At 63.9% G+C, this 5,617-nt stretch overlaps 1 long non-coding RNA gene across 1 annotated transcript; it reads right to left on the reverse strand.

Annotated features, from left to right (window-relative positions):
* Positions 1 to 1,464, reverse strand: LOC113961928. Its single transcript, XR_003532405.1, has 3 exons — positions 1,277 to 1,464; positions 518 to 631; positions 1 to 31 (listed from the first exon to the last, which is right to left on the reverse strand). It is a non-coding gene; the product is annotated as an uncharacterized LOC113961928 (long non-coding RNA).
* Positions 1,465 to 5,617: the final 4,153 nt, after the last annotated feature.

The raw sequence follows: 5,617 nt of genomic DNA on the forward strand, positions 1-5,617 counted from the left end.
GCTCATGCGTCGTCATGGCCATGGGGTCATCCTGGGGATGGGGACAGTGTGAGGGGACAAGAGGGACACCTTGGGGGGGATACTGGGGACACACTAGGGGTCACACTGGGGACACGTGTGGGACATGCAGGGGACACCACGGGGGGGACACATTGCAGGGACACTTTGCGGACATGGGGACACATTGAGGAGGTGTTGGGGACACACTGAGGTAATGCTGAAGACACGTTGGGGGGATGTCTTGGGCACGTGTTTGGAACACACTGGGGACACCAGGAGGGGACACACCGGAGGGACTCATTTGGGATATGTTGGGGACATGCAGGGAACAGCATGGGGGACACACTGGGGACACCATGGGTACATGTAGGGGACATGTAGGGGACACATTTGGGCCAGCCCACTGCAGCCACACAGGTGGCATGGGGGTCTCACCCTTCCAATGTCCCTGTCCCCCTGCCCCACATCCCCGGCCCCCATGTCCACCTCATGTCCCCTGCCGTGTGTCCCCACTCACCAGGGGAACAAGTGTCACCCGGTAGCCGTCGGGAGGGGGGGGAGGGCCGGGGCCAGGTGACACGCAGGGATGTCGAGGTGCGGGTGGCCAACCGTGGTGTCACTGCGGGCACCTCTGCAGGGACAGCACGGGGACACCATGAGGACACCAGGGGGACATCACAGGGACATCTATGGGATGGGGGCGCCCTGGGGACACCCTGGGACACCTTGGGGATACCATGGGGACACCAGGGGGACACCACAGGATGGGGACACCAGGGATGGGGCACTGGAGGGTCCTGGGAGGGGCAGGGGGCACCCTTGGGGACACACTGAGGGGGCACAAGAACCCCCCATGGACGGGGAAAGAAGTGAGGGAGCACTGGGGATGCTGGGATGGGGGCACTGGGCTGACATTGGGGGGCATTGGGACCCACTGATGTTGCAGTTGACCACCCCCCCAAGCCGGGGGGACAGCCGGGGATGTTGGAGTCAGGTCACTGGGGAGCACTGGGGGCTCTGGGAGCACTAGGGGGCAGCTCTGGGAGCACTGAGGGGGCACTAGGGGCCACTGGGAGCACTGGGGGGGGGCTCTGGGAGCACTGGCAGCACTGGGAGCACTGGGAGGGGGCTCTGGGAGCAGTGGGGGGGTTCTGAGAGCACTGGGATGGGGGCGCTGGGAGCACTGGGAGCACTGGGGGGCAGCTCTGGGAGCGCTGGGGGGCTCTGGGAGCACGGGGGAGACTCTGGGAGCACTGTGCGGGCTCTGGGGACGCACCGATGTCGCAGTGGACGCCCCCCCAGCCGGGGGCGCAGGCGGGGGTGCCGCAGTCGGGGCCGCTGAAGCCCGGGAAGCAGCGGCACCGGCCCCGCTCGCACCGGCCCTGGTCGCTGCAGCCCCGCGGGCACGGCGGGGGCGGGGCGGGGGGCGGAGCCTCGGCCGTGGGGGCGGGACAGGCGCAGCCTCCCCCGGCGGGGGGGGCACAGAGCTGAACCGACTGGCCTGGGGAACACGGGGGGACACGAGGTCATGACCCCGCGACTCCTCAGAGACCCCCCAGTGACCCCTCGTGATTCCCCCAATGAACCCTCAGGATCCCCAGGACCCCCCCGTGAGTCCCCCAATGACCTCCCGTGACCCCCCCGTGACCCCCTGTGACTCCCTCAATGATCCCTGTGACCCTCTAAAGACCCCCCTGGGACCCCCCAATGAACCCCCTGTGACCCCCCAAAGACCCCGGTGACCCTCCCCCGGCATCCCCAATGACCCCCTGTGACCCCCAAATGACCCCCCCGGGACTCCCCAGTGACCCCCCGAGACCCCCCAATGACCCCAGTGTTTCCCCCATGTCCCTCCAATGATCCTTCAGTGACCTCCCAGTGATCCCCAATGTCCCAAATGACCCTCGATGGCCCCCCCTGTACCCTGTTACCTGTCCCGGCCTGGGGTCCCCCCGTGTCCCCACAGTGTCCCCTCAGTGCCCGCACGTGTCCCTCGAGCTCCCGCAGCCGCGCCAGCACAGCCGCCAGCGCCGCCGCGCACGACTCGGGGGGAGCCTCGGGGGGGGCCACCGGAGGGGCCACCGGAGGGGACACCGGGGGGGCCATCGGAGGGGCCACCGGGGGGGTGCCCGCCCCCCCCCCGCAGCGCCAGCGCCAGAAGCAGCAGCCGCAGCTCCAGGGTCACCGGCATCGTCCTGGGGGGACACAGGGGGGACATAGGGGGGACATAATGGGGCCATGGGGGGCCATGGGGTGGGAAACACCAGGGAGGACAACCGGGAGAACCGGGGGACACCCACGGGGGGAGATGGGGACACACTGGGGACACTGGGGACACTTGGGGAGAAGTGGGGACATGGGGGGGACATGGGGGTACACCCGGGGGGGACAGGGGCATCCGTGGGGACACAGGGACACTCACGGGGGGACATGGGGACACTAGAGGGACACCCAGAGGGACACAGGGGACACGGGTGGGGGGGACACTGTGGGGAAACAAGGGGATACGAAGACACTGGGGTGAAACCTAGGGACGTAAGGGGACACCTGGGGAGGACCCACAGGGGACAAAGGGACGCCACAGGGACACCCAGGGGACACCCATGGGGGGACATGACAGGGGGACATGGGGCGGGGGGACACTGGAGGACACCTGGGGGACACCCATTGGGACACCACAGGGGAATGAGGGCGAGTGTGGGGGCACTGGAGGGACACAGGGGGTCACATAGTGGGGACAGGGACATCCATGGGGCAGCCACAGGGGCACCCAGGGGACACAGGCAGACGAGGACATTTGGGGGACACCCGGGGACACCCACAGTGGGGGGGCCATGGACATCGTGGGGTGACACGGGAAACACCCAGGGCACACAGGGACACGGCAGGGGGATGCAGGGGACACTCCTGGGACACCTAGACATCAGTAAGGGACACAGGGACAGCTGTGGGGACACCCAAGGGACACAGGGACACCCATGGAGGGACACAGGGACACCCATGGGGGATGCAGGGGGCCCCCCCAGGGACATTCACAGGGACACATGGACACCAGAAGGGGACACCCAGGGGACACAGGGACACCTGGGGAACCATCACAAGGGGACACGGACATCGTGGGGGGGACACCCCTAGGGACAGCGAGGGGGACACAGAGACAGCTGTTGGGACGTGGGGGACTCAGGGAGACCTGTGGGGGGACATCCACCCAGGGACATCCACCTAGGGACATCCAGGGACACCCACAGGGACACAGAAACACATGGACACCTCAACCCACAGCACCTCCCAGTAAACCCAGTTACTGCCAGTAACCCCCCTAGTGACCCCCAATAACACCAAGTAAACCCCAGTGACCCCTCAGTGACCTCCTAGTAACACCCAGTAACCCCCCAGCAAGCCCAGTCACACCAGTGACACCACTAACACCAGTAACCCCCAGTCACAACAGCACCTCCAGCCATTGCCAGCAGTCATCCCTGTCACACCAGTGACACCAGTAACAGCAGTAGCTCAAGTAACTGGTAATCTCAGTAATCCCAGTAAAACACACCAGTAACCACAACAACCTGTTACACATTCCAGTAATAACAGTAACACCTCCCAGTAACTCCAGTAACACCTCCAGTAAGACCAGTAATACATCCCAGTAACACCTGTGCTTCTGAGCATCAGTAGCAATCCCGATAACACATCCCAGTAACACCAGTAACACCAGCAGCCTCTCCCAGTAACGCCAGTTATACATCCCAGTAACATCAGTAACTGCTTCGAGTAACACCAGTTGCCCCAGCAAGACCAGTTACCCCATTCCCTCCATTAACCCCTCCCAGTAACCCCAGTCCCCTCACAATCCCCCCAGTCCTCCAGAATCCCCCCCTGTGCCCCCCCAGATCCCCATTCCTCCTCACGGCCCCCCAGTGCCCCCCAGTTCCCCTAGTCCCTCCCAGTGTTTCCCAGTGCACCCAGTCGCTCCCAGTCCCTGCCAGCGACCCCCTATGTCCCCTCAGTTTCCCCAGTACCTCCCAGTTCCTCCCCATTCCTCCCAGTTCTCTCCAGTCCCTGCCAGTTCCCCCAGTGCCCCCCAGTCGCTCCCAGTTCCCCCAGTCTCTCCCTGTCCCTCCCAGTCCCCCCTAGTCGCTGCCAGTCCCTCCCCAGTGCCTCCAGTGCCCCTCACTGCCCCTAATTCCCCCAGTCTCCCCCAGTTCCCCCTGTTGCTCCCCGTCCCTCCAAGTCCCTCGCAGTCCCTTCCAGATCCCCCCAGTCTCTCCCAGTCCCCCCGGTCTCTCCCAGTGCCCCCAGCACCTCCGGCTGGTCCCGCTGGGTTCTCGCTCTGGGCCGGGCGGGGTCGCGGGGGGGGCGGGGCCGGGGGCGGGGCCGGGGCCACACCTGCCCCGCCCCTCCCAGGGGAGCCGCCCCCGCCCGTGTTTGGGGCGTCTCCATGGAAACCAAACAGTTGCTGGGGGGGCTTGTCCTCCCAGTGATCCCAGTAACCCCAGTAACGTGTCTCAGGCTGACCCACAGCTCCCAGGAACCCCAGTATAGTCAGTCCCAGTGCTCCCAGTAATACCAGTGACACCAATAACACAGCACAGCCCAACCCAGTGCTCCCAGTATTGCAGGACAGCCCATCCCAGTTCTCCCAGTAACACCAGTAACAAAGCCCAGTCAATCCCAGTGCTCCCAACAGCAGCACTGGGACACCTGCCCCACAGCCCCCAGCGCTCCCAGTAACTCGGCACAGGCTGACCCATGTCCCCCAGTAACACCAGTATGGCCCATTCCAATGGCACCAGTGATGCGGAACAGCCCATCCCCGTGCTCCCAGTAACCCCAGTATAGTCTGTCCCAGTGATCCCAGAAACATGAGTAACCCCAGTATGGGCTGTCCTAGCGCTCCCAGTAACACAGCACAACCTGTCCCAGTGCTCCCAGTAACACCAGTAACCCCAGTGCCACCTGCCCCACAGCTCCCAGTGCTCCCAGTCAACCCAGTATAGTCTGTCCCAGTGCTCCCAGTGACACTAGCAATGTGGCACAGCCCATCCCAGCCCTCCCAGTAACACCAGTATGGCCCATCCCAGTGACACCAGTAACCCCAGTGACACCAGTAACCCCAGTGACACCAGTAACCTCAATGACACCAGTAACATTGGACAGCCATCCCAGTGCTCCCAGCAACCCCAGTATAGTCTGTCCCAGTGCTCTCAGAAACACCAGTAATCCCAGTATGGCCAGGCCTAGTCCTCCCAGTAACGCCAGTAAAGTTTGTGCTCCCAGTAACTCGGGTAATGTAGCACAGCCCACCCCAGTGCTTCCAGTGACCCCAATATAGTCTGTCCCAGTCCTGCAAGTAACACCAGTAATGCAGCACAGCCTGACCCACAGCCCCCAGTAACACCAGTGACATGGGACAGCCCATCCCAGTGCTCCCAGTAACCCCAGTATAGTCTGTCCCAATGCTCCCAGAAACAGCACTAACCCCAGTACAGCCTGGTGAAGTGCTCCCAATAACCCCAGTGCCACCTGCCCTACAGCTTCCAGTGCTCCCAGTCATCCCAGTGCTCCCAGTGACACCAGTAACGTGGCACAGCCCATGCCAGTCCTCCCAGTAACA

This window comes from Neopelma chrysocephalum, unplaced genomic scaffold (genome assembly GCF_003984885.1).
Source record: "Neopelma chrysocephalum unplaced genomic scaffold, ASM398488v2 Primary Assembly neopelma1_97503, whole genome shotgun sequence".
NCBI lineage: Eukaryota > Metazoa > Chordata > Aves > Passeriformes > Pipridae > Neopelma > Neopelma chrysocephalum.